Source organism: Grus americana, chromosome 3 (assembly GCF_028858705.1).
Source record: "Grus americana isolate bGruAme1 chromosome 3, bGruAme1.mat, whole genome shotgun sequence".
Lineage (NCBI taxonomy): Eukaryota > Metazoa > Chordata > Aves > Gruiformes > Gruidae > Grus > Grus americana.
Window position 1 is genome coordinate 113,256,469 of NC_072854.1, and position 11,750 is coordinate 113,268,218.

An 11,750-nucleotide genomic window follows, 5' to 3' on the forward strand; every position below is an offset into this window, starting at 1 on the left:
AGGGTGGTGGCACCATCGGGGGCCCTGAGATGGGGGCGATGCTGAGCATTTGTGAGCTGTGGCAAGGGATGCCTCTTGTCGTCAGGCTGGGACTGGCACAGCCATCAGCAGATCCAGCTGGCCACTTGCTGAGGATATGATGTGGACTGAAAGGCTTCCAGTACAGTGCTGGAGGGACTTGGAGTTTAACATCTTCTTGAGACTGAGAATTAGTGGGAGGATAAACTTCTTATTTGTAAGAGATCTCCTCCTAAGAAGATCTGCTGTCTTCTCAGGACAGAGGATCCTTCAGTGATGCATGTGGAAAACCTGAGCGATGGTGGAGGGACTTTGGATGCGAGCTTTATACAAACAGGCTGGGAAAGCTTCTAGGTGGACATCTGGTTGCAGTGAGATAAATGTAATAGTTTATTAAATCTGTTTTCTGTCAGCTGATAGTGTAAAAGTTATTTTTTTGTTCTGAAGACTCAGGCTCGTAGCAGAGTATAGATGGGCAGGGACCTCTGGAGTTATCTGACTCAAAGCAGGGCTAACCCCAAAGCTAGGTCAGATTGCTCAGGGCCACATCTAGTCAAGGTCTGAGCATCATCTCCCAGACTGGAGACTTCTTAACCTTTCTGGGCCTGTCCCAGGACTGCACTGCTCCCATCAGGAAGAAGTTTTTCCTTATGGCCAGTCAAGGTTTCCCTTGTTGCAGCTTGTGCCCATGGCAATTTATCTTTTCATTGTGTCTGTGAGAAGAGCCTGACTGTCTGGTCTACAACTCCCATTAGGTAGTTGCAGATGTAGGAACCCCCAAGCCTTCCCTTCCTCAAGTTGAACAAACCTAACTCCCTCAGCCTCTCCTCCTATGTGTGCTCCAGCCCTCTTTAGCAGGGAAAAAAAAAAAAAAATTCCTTTTTCTGCTAGATAGTCCAAAGATTGGCAAGAATGTTATTTGCTTCCAAAACACATCAATATGCAGGTTTTTTTGAAGTAGCTAAACCTTCCCTCTGGTAGTTTTGAGTTACTTAAGTTTGGGTCTCTGAGTGAAACAGGCTTTTAACTTCACAAAGCAGGGTGACCATACCTTGCCAATATCAAGAACATTTATTGCGGGAGCACACAAAAATGAGAATCTTTAACTCATACTGCTGCACAGCTTTAAATGGGGGAGTCAGGGGACTGTAATGAGGAAACAATGTATAAACAGGTTGCAATGGCAGGCATCCAAGGTGAGGAAAACCCAGAGTTAAAGCATAATTCAGTTCCACCAAGTGCTCTCTACTTCCACTCTTAGACCAGCTCCTCCCAGGCATCTGAGATGTCAGAATGCTTGTGTTTCTGTCTAGGTCCCACTTTGGCAGGTGCCCCTGCCCAGCACATCACCAGGGCTATGCCATCAGTCTCACAGATGGTGATTCAGAGTGAAGGATGCAACACGAAGAGCATCTGTGGCTATCCTCCACTAACACGTGGGAACCTGCAGCTGTCGTGAGGGGCAGTGCACCTAAGAGAGGAAGCTGACAGGAGGGCATTTCCCCCCCTCTGCTATGCTGCAGGTGATGACATGAAACATCTTGGGTCCAGTACAAACAAAGAAGTTTATCTGATATGGAGAAAAATAACCTGCATGACTTTTTAATGAGAGAGAAGTAATACTTATAGAAGAAGGCTTGTATGAGGATATGTCATTGTCCTGTTACCTGTCTTCTGTTCTCATGCGCTTTAAACTCAGGGCCACACAGGACTGGAAGGGAGCCCTTTGGCATTGTATTGGGTCTCTCAGGTTGTAAAAACACTGTGGATTCCTGGTATCAGAAGTAATTTTTCCTTCTAGAGGGAACTCAATACCTTCACAGCATGGGGATTTAACTGAGGAGCTTCCACATCACACTCATGGAGACAAGGACAATGTTTGAGCACAGTCTCTGTCCTCTGCAGAGCTCAGGAGTGAGGCTTTGAAACTGGGACACTGGGGATGTCGCCATTCCCTTCTGCTCCAGGCACCACCAGGAGCTCTGCTATACGACCGCACTGCAAAGTAGGTTGACCTTGGTTAAGTGGGTCCAGAAAATCTTCCCTGTTTTACCAGAGTAACTGTCTTTCGTGTGTCCTCTAGCTGCAGCCTGCAATTGCCTGGGTCGCCCCTCAGTTCTTTCTTACATTAAATAATTGCATTACATTGGCTACTTTCCAGCATTTAGGGCTCGCTGCTGGACTCCAGGAATATATAACATTGCCTGCCTGTCCCTGGTTCTTCTGCATTGCCAAGTATGTGGAGCAAAACTAGTCAGTCCTTCTTCATCACTAAAACAAACCAAACGTGCACCTCACCATGGTTTGGAGCAAATGCTTGTCTTCCGTTCCGCCGACTGCTGGGCGAGGAAGCTGTTAACTCTGTCCTCACCGGGGACAAGGGTTTCAGTCAGACTGAGCTGGCTGAACATTGTCTGGCTCGTTTCTAAAAGATGCAAAAAGGGGTTGGAAAATAGGACTGACATTTAGCCCTGAGACCCTGGATGTGGGCTGCATGGTCAAATCCTGCCTCTGCTGGCAGTGAATGAGTCATAAGCTTATAGAGGAGCCTAGGTGAGTAGGAACCCTTGTATGTCTCTAGTCCAATTTCCTGCTCAAATCAAGGCTAACTCCAAACTAGATCAGGTTCCTCAGGGTTGTGTCCAGCTCAGGTCTGAATATTTCCCACACTGGAGTCTTCACAGCCTCTCTGGGCCCTCCAGTACTCTCGGGAAGAATATTTTTCCATACATCCAGTTGGGGTTTCCCTTTGCTGCAGCTCGTGCCCATTGCCTTTCACTGTGCACCTCTGGGAAGAATCTGGACCCGTCTGCTTTATAGCCCCCTTGAAACAGTTAAAAGCTGCAAAAGGACCCCCACCACCACCACCTTTTTTTCTCAGTACTGAGCAAGCCCCACACCCTTAACCCCTTCCCATATGCACAGACATGAATGCATGTGCATATTAGTAGCAGGAGCAAGCCCTCCATGAGGCTGCTTTCCTAAACCACTGTCAGGCCTCCACTCACAGCAAATCCAAGGTTTGCCTGATGTGCCAGCCCACCACCTGGTAGTTTCCTCATCAGTAAGGAGATGTTATTGTTCCTCTGCAAGCTCCCCGCTGGACAGGCTCAACACCTGGTCATGTGAAGCCATCAGCAGACTGTCTTGGCCTATAACCCAAGCCCATGGGCCCCCTGCTTTAGGAACAAGAAAAGGCAAAGATGTGCTTGTTTCTTCAGAGCTGAGCATTAAAACTCATTTACCCTCCTGCAACTCTCATCAAGCCAGAATGACATCTCTGGAGCAAAGCCCATAGAATAGTTTCAGGGTGTAAAAGCCACCAGATTCTTCCATCGTGGCAAAAGGAAGCCGAATCTGCTGAGCCCTAGAACCAAAGCTGAGTGCCACCTCTGCCATTAGGGATCACCATGATTCTGGCCACTGGTGTCTGGCAAAGAATACTGCCCTGGTGTCTTGCGCGAGTGGCAACTGGCGCTGCAGCCCCCCCCCCCCCCAGAGCAGAGCAGACAGCATGTGAAAGTTAACAGAGCCGGAGCCAGCACCCACATCCCATGAGAACCCCAAGGGAGAAGGTTCAGATGGACAAGGAGGTCCCAGTGGGTTGCTTTCTTTAGCTATGCCCCCAGCAGAGGGTTGAAGGCTGGAGCGAGGTGCCACTGAGGCAGCGCAGGGGTGGGATTCCCGCACGAAGCTGTGCATGGGGGAGGGAGGGGAGGCAGACCCTGCAGCCTGTGCTGCATTTCTGTGACCGTGCTCACCCTTCCCGTGCTCCCCCCACATGGAATGGCGCAACTGGAAGAAACAACCAGCTGTGCAGAGGATCACTTGTTAAAAAGACCGACTGAATACCCTGAGCATCAGCATGCAAATAGGCAAAGTTCCATAAAGCATTTACAGCCTAGCCTTGATGGACAACAGTTACTGTTTGGCTTTCTGTCCCATTCTGCTTCTGAAATCATGACATGGGTAACAGTGCAGTGGAATCCATAATCCGTATGCATTTTTGCTGCTTCAGTTGTTAAACTCCACAATTTTCCTTAGTAAATGCTTGGGGTCTTCCTAGTGACTGTCTCAATCCTGCCAGCTGAGATTGCTGGCTGTTTTAAATATCCCACTTGGAGAACAACCCCCAGTCCTCCAAAGACAGCAAAAAATCAGTGATTTACAGTCATCACTCTCACACTTTGTCTCCAGCTAACTCTAATGCAGTTGTTATTCAAATACTTCAATTCAGCATGAGACCTCAATTTAGCTCTTAAATGGTAGGAGCAAAAAGGTCTTTTTAATCTGGTATTTTAGAGACCTTACTATAAACACAGCCTCACAAGATTCTCCAGCACACTAAGAAGCTAGATCTCTGTACACAGTCTTAAAAGAAATCAGCTCGAAATAACTGAAGATGCAAAATACTTTAAATACCATTTCATGTGCTGCACATCCAACATCATTAAATAGCTACAGCTCTAGCTTTTTCCAATAATATGAAAAATGGTATCATTAATCCCAGTCTTCATCCCATGCCGAGTACATTTTAAACTTACCCCAGGCTAGTTGAAGATCCTTCAGCACTGGTGGTTGCCAGAGTTGGGAATTAGCACTGTGCAAGAAAGGAGAGAGAGAGAGAAGAGCAATGGTGGCTTGACGTTTCCCAGGATGGGACTGTCACATGCTAATCACTGATTTGAAACGCAAGCATAACAAATCCATTCTAATTACGTAATCTTCGGGTCACATCCTTACATCCTCATGTAAGAAAATCAGGACTGTGCACTTGGAAGATGACACTGACTTTTTTCCTTTTTAATTAGAACTGCACACTGCTGCGAAGGGAGGGTTAGAAGCCTTTGGAAGTGACAGGCAGAGGGGGCCGTGTGGTGAGAGCAAGGTGCCGATGTCATTTCTGCTACTTCGCCAAGCTCAGAGGCTCTTTACCTCCTGTGGCACCCAAGCGAGGCATCTGGGGACAGGGAGATGGACCAGCTCCTCCCCGCTTTCTCTGACACTCTCAGTCTCCTACTGTGCATGGCCTCACCAGGGATGCCAGGGCTAAGAGGGGTCCCCTTCTTTCCTTCAGGGGCTAAGAGCAAGGTCGCCAAAGTAGCCAGGGCAGGGGAGCAGCAACCACCAGTACTTGTATATTTTCTGTTGCTTGACAGATCATGAAAAATTTCCTTTGAGTAAAAATAAATACGGGGTTGGAGGGAGGTGGGAGAGTGGGAGGCAGCAGCCCTCCATGCCTGCTCCATTTCTTTATGAAGGTCCTGCAAGGCTTTTTGCTCCGAAGGGCATCTAGAAAGCACGGGGAGAATGCAGGTAACCCCAGGCCAGGGGTGTCAGGAAAAGGTTTGAGCCAGTTCAGTGAGTTACTCCAAAGCGTTAGGAACAGGGAGACATAAAGGAGGAGGAACAGTAACTAAAGGCAGACTTAATTTCTCCCTGAAAGACAAAGATCTGCTTCAAAGATACCCTTCAGGCAGAAAACCTGAAATATAAAACCACACAGCCTAAATCAGTATAATTGCTGTGCAGCACAGATAAACGTGGTGATGTGGAGTCTTAGCAAAGGAGCTGAAAGGACAGGCTCATAGATTAACAGAAGCTCTGTGGGAGATGCTGCTACCTCTGAAGTCAAGGACTAGGAACAGAGGACACTATTTCTTTTTTGGAGCTGGCTATTTTGGGAGCAAAATGCAACAAAATTGAAAAAAATAAAATTATATTTCTGAAGGAGTTTGCTGGAATGTGCATTTTTGGTGGGTCAAAGATGCCTGTGAATTCAACAAACAGCTCAAGCTAGGAAAAAAATCTTTTTTTTTAATAAATAAAAACATTTTCGCTTCACAAATCTATGAACAAAACATTTCAAATAGAGATTTTTTCCTACAGGCAGCTTTAAGAGAAAGGGCTGAGAGGTGTTATATATCAAATGATCCATGACCTGCTTTGTTTCAGATGGCCCGGTATGTTTCAGTCTGCTGATAATGTGCTGTTTTTTCAATTTGCTAAGAAACCACGGGGCCCAAGATATTTCTGAATCCTAGCAAAATGAGCTGAGTATTTGAGGGCACATCTGAAAGCACAGTGTTTTTACTGCAAATGGAGGCAAGGACAGGTATTTCCTAAAACTCTGTTATATATCTGGCAAGCAAAGACTCAACATGTATTTTTTTTCTTGGCAGCACTGGTATGTTGTGGTGTTGGGTTTTTTTTAACTAGAAAGCAGTTTTTCTGCTTTGTAAAGCAAAGTATTTAGATTCATAGCGCAGAGACCTTTGATGACCAAAGGCAAACAAAAATAGAAACAGATTTTTCATTGCATTAGACTTTCTGATGGGACAGTGGCAGCAATCAGTCTCCCCTGTGTGCTTTTTCCCCAGAGAAAAGCAGCTTTGCTGCATGGCAGAGGTCTGTCCTTGAGTTGCCTGGTACTGGAGCCTGGGGTTTATGGGCTTGACCTGTGAGGAGTAACTACCAGCTGCACTTGCTCTCTGCCCTGACCCCACTATGCAACACCTGGCTTAGGGTAAACATGATCATACCAGCACTGCGTTTGCAAAAGCTTCTGAGCAAGGTTTGCTTTTCTGGGGAAAGTCACAGAAGTTGAGTATAAATTAGGTCTCATATGTTGATGAAAGGCTTTTTTTGAAACTCGGGGAGAAAGACATTCATAGGGCAAGTTAAAATAAAAAAAAGAATTCCAGTCATCAACTGCTCCAATTATAAATTAACCCTATCCAACGTAATTTCTTTAATGTTTTCACTTCAGCTGAAAATAAAAGAAAAATAACTTAATTTTATTTGCTATTTGCATGCATCCTCAGGGGTTATTTTTAATCAATACACAAAGAAATCAGTGCCTGTTGAAAACTGGTCACAACTGTTGAGCCCAAAATGCAATCAGAGAGCTGCCTTTAACCCATGCTACTGTCCATGTCAAATAGCTACATTTTCAACTTCTGCTTCAGTCCCACTGCTGCCAAGCCATGAAATGTGCCACTCCATTTTCATCTATAAAGTCTCCTTCACTTTCCATCCTGTAATGACATAAATCCAGCCTCTGAGAATGCAGTTGGTTCGTGGCAGCACAGTGATGTGTGCACTACCCAGATAAGCAAATTCCCAGGAATCAGAACCTTCCCAGTGCAGTGTAAGTACCTGCCTTAACTTTCTCCCACATTGTAGCCTGTAAAAGTTTTAACCTACAGAGCACACAGGTTAGACAGCCAAGGAACATATACCTTTCTTTGCAAAGTTGTATTTACACTAACATCCTCCCAGCATGTAGCATCTACAGAAAAAACTTCATAGTCCCAATCATGATTTGAAGTTACCAGGGATTAAGTCCTATGAAGTTTATGCTGACTTTCGTTAGGGGCATCATAAAGATGTGTAAGTGTATACAGCCAGTTACTGTGTGATCTTCTTGCTGTAAAAATCCATCCCCTCTTACCCTTTCCCTATCCTGCTACGTGCTGTTAGGTTGAAGTGCAAGGCTTTACAGCTTCCTGTGGAGAAAAAAAAAATAACTCCATGTGAATTCAGTCCTCATAAACCACATATTTCTGCTGATCTTTGAAAGCTATGATCAAGCTCATCATTATACCTGAAAACTGCCATAAAGATGAAATGTCTATGCATCAGCATCCCTCGCAAATGAGGGGAAAATAGCTTTTAAACAATTACTGGAGATTTGTTTCCCTTAAAAAATGAAGCCACCTGGTAGTCACAGCAAGTTGCTATGGTGCTGCCTCTCTACGTTCTCTCACGAAAGCCGCAGTGATCTGGTGAGCTGACACCTATCCTGTGTGAGTAGGTGGAAACTAGCAATCCTGAAACTTGGCAAAATAGCCTGCCTTGGGCTGTCAGGGAGTCACAAACCAGTGTCAAAAAGGAGAAGTCTTTATTCCCTGGTGAAAATGGCAGTGGCTGGCTAAGGGCTGGATCTCTGCTGCCAAGGGTGTATCTACGTCAGCATTTTAGTTAGTTGAAATCACAAATTCAAATCAGAACCAGCTGGTTTCCTCTACGGATCAGCTACTAGTGACAAGCACTGTGCTGGCCCCTTTGTGATGGGCTATATTTTCACAGGACAGTAGAGGCATCACCCTAAGATTTTTGAGAGAAAATACCAGTAAAGCTACGTATGTGATCTACTGCTGAATGCCCTCACTGAAGTGATGAGTACTCACAGGTTTAGACTTCATGCAGAGTTCATGCCTGTCATTTAATACGACAGCAAAAGACAGAAGCTCTGTAGCAGATTTTAACATGCCACTGTAATAGAGGCATAACTTAACTCAATCTGTTCTAAAGCATTGAAATAAATGTTTTTAATTTTTCCCCAAACATTTGAGTTTGTCGTACAGGTTCCCATTTTGTATCCAGGTACATTCTGTAACATATATTTCATTTGGTGTCAGATCATTTAAAAATAGAATTGGTCAGCATTCTAGTACTATTGTGGCTATTATTTTTGGTCAGCAGGGCAAGACGGAGCTTTTTTCCTGATGAAAGACCACATATTAACAAACATACATTTTAGATTTATTTCAGATACTGGACTGAGCAGGTACTTAAAGAAAAATTAAACCTAAATCAAACCTAGCAAATTTGACAGAGAAGTCATTTGAGGAGAATAAACATGAATGTTCTCATGTCGTATTTTTATAGTTAATTTTCACATTAAATCTGCTTTGTGGATTATGAAGTGGGTGTCAACTTGTTTTAGGAAAAGATGGTATCTTAGCAATTCAAAACTCACAGCCTTATTCAAAAGAAATTAACTCAGCTGATGATTATGAGTGGCACTAAAATATTTTATTGCGAGTGATGAAAATAAACCTCCACATTTTCCCATCTCTCTGAAATTTGTACTTTACCTCAAAAAATAAGTAAACACAAACTTTGCAAACTATCAGCAGGAATCAGCACTGTATTTCTGCATGCATCTGTAGGCAGACAGCTTGAAACAACAGCTCTGAAAGGGGTCTGAACTGTTCTATTTCTCTGAACTCTGTCTGAGCCCAGAGACCTGGTAACAAAAAGTGGATGGGTGGAATAACTATCTTGAAAACTTCTGACTGGGAATGAATCACAGACTTTTGACTGATCTAATGAAAAGGATCTAACAGGCATCAGCAATCTCAGATACCCAGTGCAAGTTTCACTGGTGGCAAAAAAAACCCACTCCCGTGCTAGGTGAATTTTATTTGGACTTTGCAGCTTATGAAATCAAAAGTAATAGAAAAGACTACATGACTCTATCACTTCAAACATACTTGTTTTCATTGAATGATCCAATGTACTTTGCTCCACTTGGAAATGTGTAGGTTCCAGCCCCATGAAACATGTTGTCTTTGAACTTGCCTTTATAAACTTCCCCAGAAGGATGTTCTAACCTTCCAGTACCATTCATCTGCATTCAATGAGAGATGAAGGATAAAGAAAACGATTAATGTTTATGCTTACAGTATTATTTCTTTTCATTATGATATCCTGTCAGATTGCCACCTAATATTATCATATTCAGATATGATAATAGAGAGGAAAATGACTATTCTTTCAGATTTAGACAGGTTCCTGCTTCTACAAGGATTTCAGGTAAGCGCTTACAAGTTTTTGGCCAGCTAGTGTGCAATAAACCCTTCCTCTGCTGGTAGTCTCACAGGATCTTAACAATCTGTGGAGCACAGAACTGCTGTCTCCAGCCCTGCAAATAACTCATCTACCCTGACAGCCTGAGGGGGTTAATTAATTTTTCCAGAATTTCTTTCTGCAGATCAAGGCAGAGCAAGTCTTTCATTTGTTAAGCCTAGGCTACTAAGCCATGCCTGGAGATTTAAATCTGTGCTGTAAAGCACTTCTGTGCTGTAATCTTAATTCTTATCATTGCACCAATATTTTTGTAAGAGACTGAGAAAAAAGGCCAGACTATATCTAATAAAGCCACAAGATGCTGTTTCCTAATTGCAGACCCCTATTTGTCTTGTTTCAAGGACTGTCTCCTCTCCAGCATCAACAAAATAAGCAATTTTCCTATACTTACTTATTCATTCCTGGGGAACTCGGTAACCAAGGGCAGCCAAACAATGGTGTATCTGTCAATGGCCAGAGCTCCCGTTTCACTGTGGGATGTGATACACACATCCCGGAGGGCCATGCCTAGCTCACTGTGTGTGCACAGTCCTTTCGTGCAGGGCTTTCACGGTGGCTGGGCTGTGCTCCACTGGTGCCACGCTGACCAGGTGTTTCACCTGGGCCTGCCTGCCAGCAATGACTGGTGTGTTTGCAGGAGCCTTGGGAGGCAGCAGGACATCTGAAGACCCCAAGTGTCTGAAGTCTTCAGACTGGGCTGTGACAAGATTCCCAGATGGAAGAAGAGCCTGCAGCACTGGGGTGATCCTTCTCAGGTTATGACTTTCCTTTCTGTGTCTTTTTAAGGATGGATATAGTGAGACATGCTCCATTCCAAGCCCAGAGAAAGTTTAAAATTAAGGAATACTTAAAATTACCTTGTCATTTTCCCAGCTGCTGACATAAATAGTTCCATTGGTGCTGGTGTGGACTCCATGACTGTTCCTCTCAAGTACACCCTCAGGTGTCCTTTTGCACTCCCCCTCTAGAAAATGAGAGTGGTGGAAGACAGGTATTTTCACTTCAAGACAGAGAGCATCTGAGAGGTGAAAACCTCTGAGATCGTGCAATGTATTTCTTCTGTTGGACAGAGTCATTTCTCCCAGAGCTGACTCTCCATCTCCTGTGGACAGAGTGCTCCCAGAGATGGGCCCTGGGAGCATGCAAGCTCCGCTGGAGGAGGCGCCTCTGGGTGCCACGCACAGAGCGAGAGCCAGCGGCAGTCCCATTACCCCTTCTTCCACCAGCACTGAGCCCCGCTGCAGGGGTGGTGGGGAGCTAGCATGGGGCAGAGCAGACCCCAGTGGACCATCAGGGCAGCGGCTATGGCTGTCTGCAGGAGGACCCTGAGGAAACACCCCCATGGCAGTTTCTGTGTGTCTGTGGGAGTTCTTACACAGCCAAAGCAGTGTGTTTCTTCAGTAGTAGTCCATCATTTTTGCTGGTAAAATTTTTTGCTTTAAGCTCCAACCTGGCACAGGTTGCCCAGAGAGGTTGTGGAGTCGCCGTCCATAGACATATTCAAGACCACATGGGCTGTGGTCCAGGACAGCTGTTGTGGATGACCCTGCATGTGCAGGGGACTGGGGATCTCCAGAGGGGCCTCCCCACCTCAGCTGCCCACCTTCGGGGTCACTTGTCACTTAACCCTCACCCTGAAACCGGTATAGATTTCCTCCATTTTAATTCCAGACACTCCCTTTTGCAAAAGGAAGTAGTGCCCACCAAGATTTGTCTTACCACACTTGTCTTTATTTGGGAATATGAAAGACACTTTAAAAGCCGCAGCGGCTGTTGAGAAAGAAACAACCGGTGTCAGTGTTACAACTGTTGGCTGAAATTCAAATAGGTATATACAAATATATATTCAAATACGCAGCAGCATGAAAACGCACACAATTATCAGTGTGCTGCTTGAGTGTGCGATTCTTTACGGGGCAGCCCTCGGTCCTGTCCACGGGGCACCGTGCGAGAGGAGCGAGGCGGCCGGGGGGCAGAAAGTGCCACCGTCCGTAGTTGCCAGGCGGAAGTGTCCGCGGTTGCTAGGGAGGGCGGTGGCCCGGAAGAGGAAGGCGGGTGCTTCCTGGTACGGGAAC